The following is a 15,007-nucleotide window of genomic DNA, read 5'->3' as shown; positions in this document are numbered from 1 at the left end:
ACTACCAAATCTCCCGGTTCCAGAGTCAGCAACAAATTTAGACCTGTTGAAATTAATTGTGAATATTCTGTTACAATGTCTTATCCAAAGTTAGGAACATACTTGCTGTTTATCATTTTATTACAACCGTTTGTCGATTTTTTATGTTATAAAACACGTGGTTGGCTTACAGATGCATTTCATGTTGTTTGCCAAAGGAGTCAAGCTATTTAGTTTTGGTTCTACTCATTCATATGGCAAAACTAGAAATATGGGTGATAAAATTCCACAAACATTTATTTCAAGGATCAAATTATTTCACCAAAAGTTTGGTAAAGTTTCTGCAGCTTTAATGCTTAGATATGAGAGGATTTAGAATGTTTCACTTTTGAATCTAGTGATTTCAGATATTCGATAAAACTTACCTGCATCACTTTGCTTTAAGATTCTTGGTCATTGCAAAAACTTATTGATTTCAGTGAGTTTACTCTTATGTATGATAGACAAAGCAATCCACCACTACCCTTATGCCTGGCAGAGGCAACTTGGCTAGGCAGAGTTGTCCCTCTTCCCTGCTTTCCTGGCTTAGCCAGCCTCCCCCCAGCTGCTGCCACCAGACTTATGCCATCATCATTTCCATCAGTGCTGATCTCCCCCTTCCATCAGTTATATGGACACACAGGAGGCTTGTAGGTAGTATGGCTGCCAGCAGGGGCCAGCATACGGTTGGCATCCATCTGTCTCGAGAGACAATGGAGAGCACCTCCGCGGGTGAAGTCAAACCATTACATTAGCTGCACCGAAGTGACCTCTCCAGGATGCAAGCCTGGCCAGTGTGTATGGAGATCCTGGGTTGCCCAGACAACACTCTCCTCTCAACTTTGCTGATGTGGTCCAAAGGAAAGCAGAGAAATACGTTTGGCACCAGCTTGGCTGCAGGAGTTGCTGGAAGGAAGTATACAAGGTATACAAGGCGTCATCGCACAACAGAAAGCCCCAGAACAAGGCATTCAAGGGGAAGGAGGCTGAATCCCAGGCCAGCCTTGCTGCCATCATATGACAGCACTGGGCATGATCCAGGCCCAATTGTGCTTCCCCACTTTTCTGCTGCAGCCGCCATGAAAATCAGGTCTGCAGATACAGCGATATTCTGCTGCTCCCCAAAGCCATACCAGTGGTGGTGAGTAATTTAGATTGTGCCCTTGGATATCACACCCTTGTTTTCATTGACTTTAAGAATGTCTTCTGGCTTAATACTACAGTTCTTAAAGCTATCTTCTTTTCAAGGCATTTAAAAAATGCTCCATGCATTGTATTTCAGGATTCAAGCTGCCGTGTCTGAGCGGTTTTCCATATGTCTGAAATTCAGATGGAAAACACAACAACCAGGATAAGCATATCCTCTTTATGGCACAAAGAAGTTGGTTTTGAGATGAACTGTTTTTTTAAGTGTTGGTGCACTTTCAAGCTAATATTAGAGACCTTTGCATGAAAGCCTACCTTCTCTTTACTAGTTGTATGTAGAGCATGCTGCTTTCCCAGCTAACAGTGTTATTGCTGGTTAACTGACATATTTGGGAAACCAGGTCCCACTCTGCTCCTGTTCGCCTCATTGGAGCTTGGTGCCATTTAGAACAGGAAACAGGTGCATTAAGAGAGCAGCAGAGGGTCAGGAAACTGGAAGGGTATTGAGCATGTAGTTGGCAGTGAAATCAGTATAAAGAAGTCACCGAAGAGCAAGCGCAGACACTCAGAAGTAAGGAGACAAGAAATTCTACTCGTGGAGATTCTTAGGTTCCTTTCTCCTCTAAGTACCTTCTGTGAGAGACCCTAACCTGATTTTTAGCATGATAGCTGGTAACAGCCCTGATGATCTGGGTCTTGGGGCAGCTTAGAGGTATGTGGTTGTTTCATGAATGAGAAAAGCTTGGTTTGTGAAAAATGCCTCTGTCTGCTTCCAGCGTGGTGTAGTGGAAGCCAGTGTGGTGTAGTGGTTAAGAGCGGTGGACTCGTTATCTGGTGAACCGGGCTCGTGTCTCCGCTCCTCCACATGCAGCTGCTGGGTGACCATGGGCTAGTCACACTTCTCTGAAGTCTCTCAGCCCCACTCACCTCACAGAGTGTTTGTTGTGGGGGAGGAAGGGAAAAGGAGAATGTTAGCCGCTTTGAGACTCCTTCGGTTAGTGATAAAGCAGGATATCAAATCCAAACTCTTCTTCTTCTTCTGCAGCCTGCCACTAAGTAGACAGAACCAGCGTGACCTGAAGCAGATGACTTTGGCTCTCAAGAGTTGGCCTGTACTTTCCATCTTGAGCTATATAGTCCATTCTTTAGTATCTGCTTCCTAGTTTTGCTCTGCCACTCCTGATCTTTGCCCTGGTTCATCCTGGAGCTTGTTATTTTTTTATCAGACTGCTTTTCTGGTTGCTCCCTGAGGCTTTCCTATGCACTCATCTGTTACTGATGGTTGTTTTGCCGCAAACCCTCTGGTTCAGGGGCTTTAACTACCAAGACTTGTAGAGGACTTGCAGAATCAGAATCAAATCAGAACGCTTCCATGCAAAAATGCTTCGCCTAATTTGTAAATTAGGTGCCATATTTATCTAAATCATAAATTAAGCAATGCCTTGGTCTGACTTGTGAGATTGCCTCTGAAACGCTCAGAAATTGATACCTTACTGTCTGATAAAATTTGCAGTCTGGTGCCAAACTAATGTCTAGTTTTGACTGAAACTAGACATAATTCTGAAGATCCATAATTAGGATCCTCTGTTGTTTAAATTGAAATTGTGAATCAATGGATCTGGGGAGGGATATTCTAATCCTTTTCCCTGTGCTGTTTTCCCAGTTAAAACAACCCGCCTCTGAAATTGCTATTATACCTTCACATTTTCCCCATAGGAAACAAAGCTGCTCAAGGAAGGGCATTTTAACTGGGAAAACACTGTAGTGGGGAAGAGCTAATAGCAGCTCTCCCTTCTTTAGTCCCAGTCCAATTCATTTTCCTGTGTGGGTGCCTTTTTTAAAAAACAACAACAATGGAAAATTATAGTCATGGATCTTCCACATCACTTCACCTTTATGTTTTGATGAAACCGCCATTTCCTTTAAAACTTTATTTATTTAATTAATTATGCAGTGAAGTGACAGGTTTATAAGTCAAGCAGAAGTTTTGCTCCATTCAGTGTTACAAAACTGACGGAAGCTTTGTTTAGATCTCAAATTAGGCAAAGGTGTCACTAATCTTAGGAATTAGGCAGAGGTTATGTGACTGAAGTAGTAATGTTTCCATTTTCATGAATTAGGCAGAAGATTTGTTTAATTTGAAAATTATCAAAAGGCAGTGCCTAATTTGTAACATAAAACAACATTTTGCTTATTGCATTAACAAAACAGTTCCACCAATTTAGCATAACAAGCCTTTGGCAAGAACTCTTTAAAAGCCCATTTGTAATCTAATTATTATCCACCAGCCCCCTTTTTAAAAGCTACAAAAGAGTTTCTAAGCCCTTTCATGTTCTCTGTGATAATTTGTTGATAGACTCTGTCGCATCAGCAAAAAAGATGCTTAACTATAAGCAGAAGGCCACATTCACAGCTTGCTTTCTCTAGATTTCCATTCCAGTTTCAGTGCTGATATTATCATGCAGCTTCAAATGAGGTCAGAAAATAGCTAATTATTGTCAATTCATACTGCACGTTTTCATCCTGTACACGGATGTGACAAGTTCATTCTCCAAGCGCAGATCCTTTTGTAGCCAAAGCAACAGCACCCATTCACAAGGATTCTCCCCACACAGAAAAGGGGAAAACCCAAGTGGGGACCCCCAAAGAACTGTGCATGCACTGTGGTTATGGAATGCTGGCAGGCTGTTGAGTAGGGACAGGAATGGAATGCAGTTCCTTCCAAAGAGTATGGCTGGCTGGCTGAAGGCTTGAATAGGAATAGGAGCACCGCATACTGCAACATTTTGTTGCAGCTCCCACTTTATAATATTAAAGTTCTGGTACTTAGGAAATTATTTCATGTCAAAACAAGACCATAATACTTCTCCTACCTGGATGCTGCAAAAAAACTTTCTCTTCCCTGTAGAGACAGCGTGTTGCTTGTTCTTTTACTAAGTGTGCCCAATACACCTGAATGTTTTCAGTAGTAATTGGCTGGAGGTCTCCACTGAGCAAAAAGCTCTCTACCCTAGCATTTTTACCAAGTTATTTTGGGCAACAAATTAATCAGTATCTTTCATAGACCAGGCTTTCTCTAAACTTGTCAGTTTACTCTAATGTATGTGTTTGCACGCAAACCCACATTTTTCTGCCCCAAGAGTTGTGCAGCCTGCCATCCCTCATGGGACTTTGAGCAGCAATAAGAATGTAAAAAATTGGTTTGAAATATTATTGTACAATTTATCTTATGGAAACAAGACCACTGCTTGTTTTTTGTGGCTGTTTGAGATAGCCCAGCCTGATGCTTCAAAGAAGAGGCTGGTAGAAGCAAAATTATTCAGCTGCAAGAATTATGGAGCTAAATACAATGCCATTGTTTCATTTATACTCATGTCAACCCATTGGGTTACAGTAGGCAGTGTTCTTCAGCCTTGAGTCTTGAGATGTTGGCCTGCAACTCCCATCATTTTGGCCATTGGCTAAACTGACTTGGGATGACTTGGAGCAGAGAAATAGAAATAGTATGTTTCTGTTCTGGACGTTCACAATTTAAAACATTTAAAACAGGAGGAGCAGCAACACAAGGAAACACAACAAAACAAACACAATTCTATTGGCTGGCCAACTTCTGTGTTTGGGACGTTACTCTGTTTTCCCTTCCTAAAGGAAGACCCATGTTAGTCTTGCAGCAAAGTCAACAAAGAGTTGTGTCACACAAGACTCTTTGTTGACCTGTTCTCCATGGCATTTCTGTAGCAACTTCAACTTTTCAACCCCATCATGAAAGGCCAGGTCAAACAATAAAGTTGACATTACAACTACAGACCACATGGGCACAGGTGGCATGAATTCATAAATCAGTACAGGAAAGGCTGAAGAACTAATGTTCTTCCTGAAATATGCAAGTACTGTATACTTTATGTTAAATGTACAGAATATCATTACTTATTTGCCCACAGTGTAAGTTGCTAAGGAAATGTTTGCCTCATCCCATGATTAAATTTTGGTTGGGTCACTAAAGGTAAAGTGACCCCTGACTGTTAGGTCCTGTCGCAGAAGACTCTGGGGTTGTGGCGCTCATCTTGCTTTATTGGCTGAGGGAGCCGGCGTACAGCTTCCGGGTCATGTGGCCAGCATGACTAAGCCACTTCTGGTGAACCAGAGCAGCACACAGAAACGCTGTTTACCTTCCCGCCAGAATGGTACCTATTTATCTACTTGCACTGGTGTGCTTTCGAACTGCTAGGTTGGCAGGAGCAGGGACCGAACAACGGGAGCTCACCCCATTGCGGGGATTCGAACTGCCAACCTTCTGATCGGCAAGCCCTAGGCTCTGTGGTTTAACCCACAGCGCCACCCGCGTCCCTGGTTGGTTCACTAGGGACCATTTAAATTGCTTTGTATGCCTATCAGAATTCCCATTGTTGTGACTCCCTTATCTCTCCTTATAGGAATCTTCATTGTATGCATTTCACGTAGGCTTGAACTTTTCCCCCCACCCCAGCAGTTTTTGACTTCATTCTCCAAACAAAATATGACTGATATATAAGGAATGTGCTTTATGTGAAGATATTGTGTGACTACTAAAAGCAGATCTGGGCACATGGGGTGATGCTTTTTATTCTTCTCTCACTAAACTTTTCAAAAATACTGTGATAGTTGAACATATGTCAGAGGACCAAATCATATATTTCAGCTGTTGTGTAGAAGACACTGGAGGTCCTTCAGCTCCACACAATTAGAGTGTTGCTTGGCAAGTAAATCAATTCCATTACATTAAGAGTTTTCACACCATTCTTTTACATTCTTGGCGGCAGCTGGAGCTGACTTGTCACCATGCAAGGGGGATTTTTGTCTGCATCATGACTTAGAAAGGGAGGCATACGCCTCCTTCTCACATACTGAATTCCAATAACTATTGGGGGGGACTGCATTTGTAATTAATTAAAGAAAAAAGGAAGATGTAGTTGCACCCTGTTCATTAACCATAAGGTGTAGCTTGGCTCAGTCACTAAATTTGACCAGGGAAACTAACTTATTTTGATAGGCAGCTATGCCATCTGCCAGGCCAAATATCTGTTGGATTTAGGGTTAAGGATTGGGGTCCAGAGTTGAAAGTGACAATGTAATCAGCTAAAATGCATTTAAATTGATTGTGTTTCAGTGGCACTTTCAGGTAATTGGTTTTGCTATATGCACCTGTTCTGGCCCTCGCTCAACAGTGACTCCTTGACTCAGACAGGGCTTGATTTTGATTAGTGTTGGAACGCAGCTGTGAATGCAAATTACTCTGTCACTAAGTGATGCTTCTGTTTGTTATTTTACCACTTCATTGGCTTTCCAGTGTCGTGAAGTAATTCCTAAATTTACCTCTGATCTCTGTTGATTTATGAGAAGGGACCCTCTTGGAACTTCTCTTCATTCTCATGAAACACAAGGTGTAATGGTGCTACAACTTCCAGGCCCAACAGGCAGAACCTTTGCACGTAGGGGAGGAAAAAACATGGCTATCCCCCAAGCAAGTTCCCAGAATTCCTTTTGTGTTTCTAGAGAGTCAATTAAAATTTAAACCCTTCAGGAGACTATGGACTATGTGAGCATACAGGCTGATCGTATTGTTCATTCTAGTTGTAACAGTGGGACGTGACTTGGGCTGTCACAGCTAAAGCCGCACACTGGCCCTGGCAAATGAGAGCAGAACTGTCCAATTGCACTCCCTGCCAGGGAAACTCCCTACCTGTCAACAAATCACAAGATGGCTGTGGGGACTGCCATAACTCTCTCTGACATCAATGTTACACAAATACTGTTTTCCATGGTTGAAAGCTATGCAGCCAGGAGACGGGCATATATACTGTATGTATTGGTCTTTCCCTGTAGACTTGTTAGTGACACCAGCAACATTCTCCAGTATGTGGAGTCTGAAAATCACTGGCGGTTTGCTGACCCCATTTGGAATATCATAGAATTCAATGGCTAGACAAGAAAATGGGTTTCTGGATGCAGTGGGGGGGTGTATTTAAAGCAGTGATGGTCTACAGTTTTTTGACTACAGTTCCCATCATCCCTGACCACTGGTCCTGTTAGCTAGGGATGATGAGAGTTGTAGTCCAAAATCAGCTGGAGGGTCAAGTTTAGCCATCACTGATTTAAAGGAATGAGACACAGGGCATGGTAAAGAGGTTGCTTGCGGGAGCAAAAGAGAGCCCACCCGTATCCGCAGGGAGAAAGGAGTATGGTCACCAGTAGGTCCAGATACGTTAGATCATGGTCGGGATTTCTAATAAATTTAATACTCCCAAGAAATAAGCAGACTGCAACAGTCTATTTGTTAAGAAAATGTTTCTCATAAGCTTGCACTTTTTTCTTCTCTTCACAGCCTGGTTTCTTAACTCTCCCTCCATTTCCAATCTTTTTCTTTCATGCAAGTACTGGGAAGAAAAATTGGGACTCTCTGTTGCTTGCCATGATGTTGGCAAAAGGCTAAGCTAATGAATAAATTACTGGTCCTTCTTCCTTTGGGACTCTTCCCTTGTTTATGTGCAATAGTATGTATGGATTCTACTACTACATGATTGTATTGTGGATGTCCTATTGTTTTTAATAATGTAGAAGATAGTTTGCAGGACTGACTTTTCATGGATGTCAAGCACAATATGATGAATATTTTCCATGTTAAATTATAGTGATGTCTAAAATAAATTGTTTTTCCCATCATTGTCAATGATTTTCAGTAAAAAATGAGACGATGTTTAGTAAAACTTCTAAAGAAGCTGTAAAAATGATTATGGATGGAGAAACACATTTTATTGAATATAACTGAAGTGTGACTTAACTATAAACAGCAAATAAATATTGACTGCATTTGTAAAGCAGGAAAATTTTGTTTCGTAACGCAAATTTCTGAGGGATCAAATTAATGTGTGTGGATAGTTTATTTTCCTATGTTTGAGAACAATCCTCTAGCATGATCCACAGGTATGAGCGGGTTAGGATCCAGTAGATCTCCAGCTAAGCTGGGAGGTTTCTGGTACACCCGGGCTATACCAGCTTAGCTCCCGCATCCTCGGCTTAGCTGCAGATGCGCTGCCATATCTCCCCCATTCCAGCTGTCGGGACGCAGCCGGCTGAGTTAAGCCTGGTGGATTTTAAGATGGTGTAAGGCTTGAAAAGAGGGCATGCTTGGAGCATGCTGGGGGTAGGATCAAAGAAGGGAGACTTAGGCTAGATCCTAAGCCAATTCAGTTTCATGTGACCTGGCAACATGATATAAACTTTGTTGTTGTTTAGTCGTTTAGTCGTGTCCGACTCTTCGTGACCCCATGGACCAGAGCACGCCAGGCACTTCTGTCCTCCACTACCTCCCGCAGTTTGATCAAACTCATGCTGGTAGCTTCAAGAACACCATCCAACCATCTCATTCTCTGTCGTCCCCTTCTCCTTGTGCCCTCCATCTTTCCCAACATCAGGGTCTTTTCCAGGGAGTCTTCTCTTCTCATGAGGTGGCCAAAGTATTGGAGCCTCAGCTTCACGATCTGTCCTTCCAGTGAGCGCTCAGGGCTGATTTCCTTCAGAATGGAGAGGTTTGATCTTCTTGCAGTCCATGGGACTCTCAAGAGTCTCCTCCAGCACCATAATTCAAAAGCATCAATTCTTCGGCGATCAGCCTTCTTTATGGTCCAGCTCTCACTTCCATACATCACTACTGGGAAAACCATGGCTTTTACTATACGGACCTTTGTTGGCAAGGTGATGTCTCTGCTTTTTAACATGTTGTCTAGGTTTGCCATTGCCTTTCTCCCAAGGAGCAGGTGTCTTTTAATTTCGTGACTGCTGTCACCATCTGCACTGATCATGGAGCCCAAGAAGGTAAAATCTCTCACTGCCTCCATTTCTTCCCCTTCTATTTGCCAGGAGGTGATGGGCCCAGTGGCCATGATCTTCGTTTTTTTGATGTTGAGCTTCAGACCATATTTTGCGCTCTCCTCTTTCACCCTCATTAAAAGGTTCTTTAATTCCTCTTCACTTTCTGCCATCAAGGTTGTGTCATCTGCATATCTGAGGTTGTTGATATTTCTTCCGGCAATCTTAATTCCGGCTTGGGATTCATCCAGCCCAGCCTTTCGCATGATGAATTCTGCATATAAGTTAAATAAGCAGGGAGACAATATACAGCCTTGCCGTACAATTTTGAACCAATCATGATATAAACTAAGTTGGCCAAAAAAGTGGCATAACTCAAACACTATTTTAAAGGCTTGTTTTCGCTCTGCCAGGCTTAGACCATTTCAGCAGCAGCTCCACTCCTGAATGAAGATTGGATATGTGATTTTATGCCAGCATTGGCAGACCTTGGGGTCTCAAATTTCAGCAGTGCCCTGTTTGATGCCAAAATTGGACACCCCTACCCTGTCTGTCGCCTTCTATTCTACATAATAGTTGCAGCACCCCCTGAGGCTCCACGTCCAATGCAACTGAACAGATCACGTACCCCTAAATCCACTTCTGATACCAGCTTAATTTTCACCAGATTGTTTAACGCCAGCTTCTTGTGTAGATTATTGCTCCTTTGTGTTGTCCTTGCTACTTGCTACAGGGCAGAATATGTATCTCTGTCTCCCCTCCAGTCAATGAATGTGGATGCTTCCTTGCTTTAAGATGCTCAGAGAATTCAAGTAATAGATCACTTGCCAACAATTTTCACATTAAAAGCACATGCTGACTGGAGATAGACAATAGGTTTTAAGATAGTTTAAGGTTCAAGAATAGCAGAGTTGTCAATTCTGATGTGCATGTTCCTTGTTTTACTGCAATCTGAAGTCAAACAAGCTTGGCACTCTAAAAATCAGTAAAATTTCTAAAGAGAGATGTGGAATGAGCATGCACAGCCTGGGCAATTATGCTTCTATATCATACCTTTTTCAGCTCTCTGAAGAAATTACTATATTTCTCCAACCAGATTGCTGGCACCTGTAAAAAGAATGAGATTTGCCTGCAAATGGATCTTTCCTTTGTCTTATCAGTGCCATACATCAAGGAGAGGGGATGGAAATAGGTTCTTAAAATTTGCTGCAGTAAGCTAGTGGTAGTAATCAGAGTCAGGCGAAAAATGAAATCAATTGGAAATACTTACTTAAATCAAAGCACAGAAATGATGCAAATATGCAAACTCAGCAATAATACCTGAATGAAATACCTGAATGAAAAGAATGCATGAATGCAATATAAGAGAGCAAGAGCAATATAAATGGAAAGCGTTATTTGATTGGCAAATAAAAATAATTAACTGGACAGTTACCAGTAAAACATATTGTTGCATGCCACCCCAATCTCTGAGCAGTGCAAGATTCCAGGAGTTCCAAACGCTTACCCAGGGTTCATGTTTCCATTGGAATGAGATACAGCAGGGACTGCGGTGTCTTTATGGTTTATTTACACATATATACAACCTGAGCCTACGATGGAGGGGTTCACAGCATTAACACCCCAAGAGGGCCTCGCTTCCCCTATAGCCGCATCCTTGGATTCAAACAGAAATCAAACCTTGTTTTGTCTCTCTCTCCAGCTTGCTGCTTTTCTTGTTGCTCTCATCAATCTACCAACTCTCTGCTCCAAACTCTGCCTTTGTCCTTCTAAATACCTTGAGTTGAGAGAGGGGCCCCGACTTGCCTTCTTGTGCAGAGCACCATCCTTTGTTCCCTTAACAACCCATTACCGAATACAGGATCCTTTGGATAGGATCCAGAATGGTGACTGGAAGAAAGTTCTGGTGAAAATTGAAGGGAAATTAGAATAGTGAAGTCTGAGCCTCACAAAGGAATAAACAGAAAAATAAAGAGAGTTTGGGGGGTGGGAAATAACTGCATCTGTTCCAATCTGTTATGAGCCAAATCTCCAGACCCAAAAAGGCTGGCTCAAAGAAAATGACCAAGAACAGCTTCAAAAACTGGAAGTAGTATATTCTCAAAACACTTTTTTTTTAGGGGTCATTGTGCATTTGGCTCCTTACGTCACCTTGCCAGTCCTGTGCCGCTTTGCGAGGCTGGGATCTGATCTGAATGATTTGCTGGGCTTGAGAGGAATGCAACAGCCATGCACCTTTGATCCCAGTGGGATAAGCGGAATCAAAGGGTACATGGATGTTGCATCCTCTGCACTCGACCTGTGGGCGTTGGGGGATTCACTCTCCAAGGGCTGCGTCAGCTGGCTGTGTTCCTCCTGCACACGCAGGCGGGCAGGAGGCACAGTGCGGCCCTGCTTGGATCTGGTGGTGGTGTTGCTGTGGCAAGTGTAGGCAGCAAGGGCTGGACTGGCACAGCAGACTCTGTGCCCCGGGCACCAGCAAACCATGCCACACCACTGGTCAACATGCAAAGGGTGAGTTGCAGATAGGTAGCCGTGTTGGTCTGCCATAGTCAAAATAAAAAAATTCCTTCCAGTAGCACCTTAAAGACCAACTAAGTTAGTTCTTGGTATGAGCTTTCGTGTGCATGCACACTTCTTCAGATACCTGAAGAAGTGGTATCTGAAGAAGTGTGCATGCACACGAAAGCTCATACCAAGAACTAACTTAGTTGGTCTTTAAGGTGCTACTGGAAGGATTTTTTTTTATTATGCAAAGGGTGAGTGAGGTATCCGCAGCTCTGGCAGACGTCTGTCCAGTTTATTATTTCCAATCCAGCACTTGAACACATTTGGGCCATGTCGCCATAGGGTCAAGGAAGAAAAGTTTTACACTGTGGAAGAATTTCCATGATGCCGGAGCTGCGATTACAGTTTCAGAAATTGAGTTGTGCGCCCGTCAATTTATCTATATTACAAACAAAGGAAACAGACCTGGAAGGAGAACAGGAATGTGGCGTGAGAGAAAGTGAGCTATATAAAAAAGGAGATTCTGCCCAACTCTTTCAAGGGAAGAAATGGTTTTGCTTCACTTCCCACTACGACTGAGTCTAAGTGAGCATTGCCACTGGATTCACATTAAATTGAATCTTGGGGTTAATTAGGAGGGTTCCACTTGACAAACCATCTGTCGGGATTCCAACAGAAACAGAAAACAATTTGGTCATGTGTTGCAGAATTCCCCCTGAGGCTTTAGTGATACTTTAGATTGTCACCAAATTTCACCTGAAGTGAAAATTGAAGGCAAATATAGAAGGACCTTGTTTGGTCAAAGTATCCATTCACATTTTGAAGGAATTTCAAAGAATTTCAATATGACTAGTGACAGTTTAGTATGTGGCTGGGTGTCACTTGAGAAGATCTCTTAAGTTGGATGGCTAAAGGAAGAGAATCATCCATCCTTAGAAGTCTCCAGTTACTACTTTTGCCTCCTTCTTCAACAACTTTCAGGGAGGCAGCCATGTTGTTCTGTCACAGCAGAAACAATAGAAGAGCATTGTGACACTTTAAAGGCGAAAGAACACGCTATAATAAAAACGTGGTTGTTGTAGAAACAGTTGCAACCAGCCACATCCTCAGAGATAAAGTTCTCTATAGACATTTTAATAGGAAAATTGGTGAGCGGCTTCTGCCAGCTAGTGAACAGAATGTAAGTGAGGCTGGCACAGTTTTACATTGCTGAAATCCAACTTGTTAAGGCTGCTTCATCAATGGTGAATTTGTGAGGTGCAAAAGGCGGATGATAATTGTTTAAGGCCTAGCAAATTCTTTCTTTCTTTTTTAACTAGAGGAAATGTGACTTTGACTAGATGTCGGCCTCTCTACTAGGTCCATTCTCTAAAGTTATTTTCTTTAGAACAAACCATGGGGTAGTACCTCAGTTTTCTAACATAATCTGTTCTGGAAGACCGTTCGAGTTCTGAAACGTTCGAAAACCGAAAACTCAGTACAGAAGCCTCAATACGGGAAAACTCAATATGGAAAACTCAGTACGGAAACCGTGTGGCATGTTTGACTTCTGAGGCAAGTTCGAAAACCGAAGCATTTACTTTCGGGTTTGCAGCATTTGAAAACCGAAATGTTCGTCAACGGAGACATTAGATAACTGAGGTAACACTGTATATAAGTTCTACTCCCCTCCTGCCCCTCTCAACCCTACAAGTAGGCTCATCTAATAACATTGCCTGTATCTGAAATGAATAACACACCATAACGCTCACACATAATATCCTGATATCCAATGCTGCCCTCAACCCTCTAGAGCAGATTTTGAAGGGGCACAAGGTTGTAGAGGAGAGGAGAAGAGGCATCATTGAAAATGGCCTCCCATTCTGCTGATGGCTCCCTCCCAGGACCGGCCAACCTATGAGGCAAGGCTGAGGCAATTGCCTCAGGCAGCAGGATCCACAGGGGATGAAGAACTACCGGTATGTCTATATTCCCCCCTTGCTCCTGGTGTACTTCTGCCCTCATGCCTTCTTCCCTGGTTGGGAGGTGGGCGCCATTTTGGGGTCCACCTCAGGTGTCTAAATGTCTTGGGCCAGCCCTATCTCTAGGTGCCCTACTTCTATTCGGATCGGCTGGGGTTGGACTAAATGATCCTTCGGGTCCCTTCCCACTCTCTGATTCTGTGACTGATTCTTGCAAGGGCCTTGGTTCAACATAAATGCCTTGCCTTCATATTCAGAATTCGGACAGTTGCACAGCCCTAGTCCATGACTTAGTAAAATAGGCATACATTCTAGTCAGAGAGGAACATTGCACTATTATACTAGTTCTGCCAGCACACGTATTTCTGCTTTCCAGACAGAACAACAACCCCTCTCCTATTTTACACCCTGTTCCGGGAGTAATTTCGTTGTCCCCGAAGGGGGCAATGACAATAAAGATATTGTTGTTGTTGTTGTTGTTGTTGTTGTTGTTGTTGTTATCCTGATCTCCCAGAGCCAATTTGTGGGGGGGGGGGTGGAGGTACACAGGGGAAAGAGAGAGTTGGAAAGTCTCATTACATTAACAGGGCTTGTGCTGGCACCTGCTACTGCAGCTATCTAGAGGAAACTGGTCCATAAGTTTCTACATTCCCATAATACACACTTATCCATCCATCCATCCATCCAAGCAAAAGGCATTGTCACAGTTCAAGGACATATTCTGAAAGCTCTTGAGCAAGGTGCAGAGCTAAGCCAGTGAGGGGGTGAGGTGGCCTGGGGAGAGCCCTGTGGATCAGATAAACACACATAGAGGGTCATCCCTGTCCTTAGTGATCTACTGCAAATCACCGACAGATTTGTGGGTGGTGTGCCCAGCCCTGTACTTGAAGAGCATGATTTCTGATCCCAGCGGGCTAAATACCATGAGTGGGATCTGAGTATGAAACAGTCTGAGCTAAATTAGGCCTTTTGCTTTTGAAGATCCTTGGTGTTCAAATAGATTTTGCATATACGCTGCTGTTTGTTGTGGGTTTTGTTTCTGTTTTTTCATTTTGTGGGGGGGGGACACCGCATTATTAATGTGTGTTTTTAATGTGTGCTTGATCATATTTTGCATAATTATTTTATTGACGTCAACTGCCTCGGGCACTGTCTGAGGAAAAGCAAGTGTAGACATTTCATAAATAAAATAAATAATTGGTCTCCTGAGGGCAGAGTAAAGCTTCATTATGGACGCAGCAGAGAAATTCAAGGAACAATCCCTCAGAGTTGATGAGCAGGGGGGGGGCACCGTAGCGCAGTCGAAGGCAGCTTTTCGAGGATGAATTGGGCAAGATATTGGAGACAGGTGCATTTGGGTATTTTTGTCCTATGGTAGAGATGGATTTGCATCCTTTTACAGAATGCAACCCTTCTTGGTGTATTAATATTTTAAACAAGCCAAGCGTAATCTCATGAGAAAGCTTAAAAGGTTTCAGCATGCATTGTTGCTGTTTTCCAGTGCTAAGAAATTGCCTATGTATTTCTGA

At 42.9% G+C, this 15,007-nt stretch overlaps 1 long non-coding RNA gene across 5 annotated transcripts in view; it reads left to right on the top strand.

Annotated features, from left to right (window-relative positions):
- Nucleotides 1–2,222: 2,222 nt before the first annotated feature.
- Nucleotides 2,223–15,007, top strand: part of LOC308589434 — a 37,561-nt gene continuing 24,776 nt past the window's right edge. Inside the window, exon 1 of one of the 5 annotated variants that reach the window (XR_014009228.1) lies at nt 2,223–5,074. This is a non-coding gene — a long non-coding RNA (uncharacterized lncRNA). Of the gene's footprint in view, nt 5,075–11,866; nt 12,103–15,007 lie in introns of those variants that run through there. The other 4 variants (XR_014009229.1, XR_014009230.1, XR_014009231.1 and 1 more) reach the window with 4 other exon arrangements.

The sequence above is a fragment of the Podarcis bocagei genome (assembly GCF_964188305.1).
Source record: "Podarcis bocagei genome assembly, chromosome: 6".
Classification (NCBI taxonomy): domain Eukaryota; kingdom Metazoa; phylum Chordata; class Lepidosauria; order Squamata; family Lacertidae; genus Podarcis; species Podarcis bocagei.
This window is presented reverse-complemented; position numbering and strand designations above follow the sequence as displayed.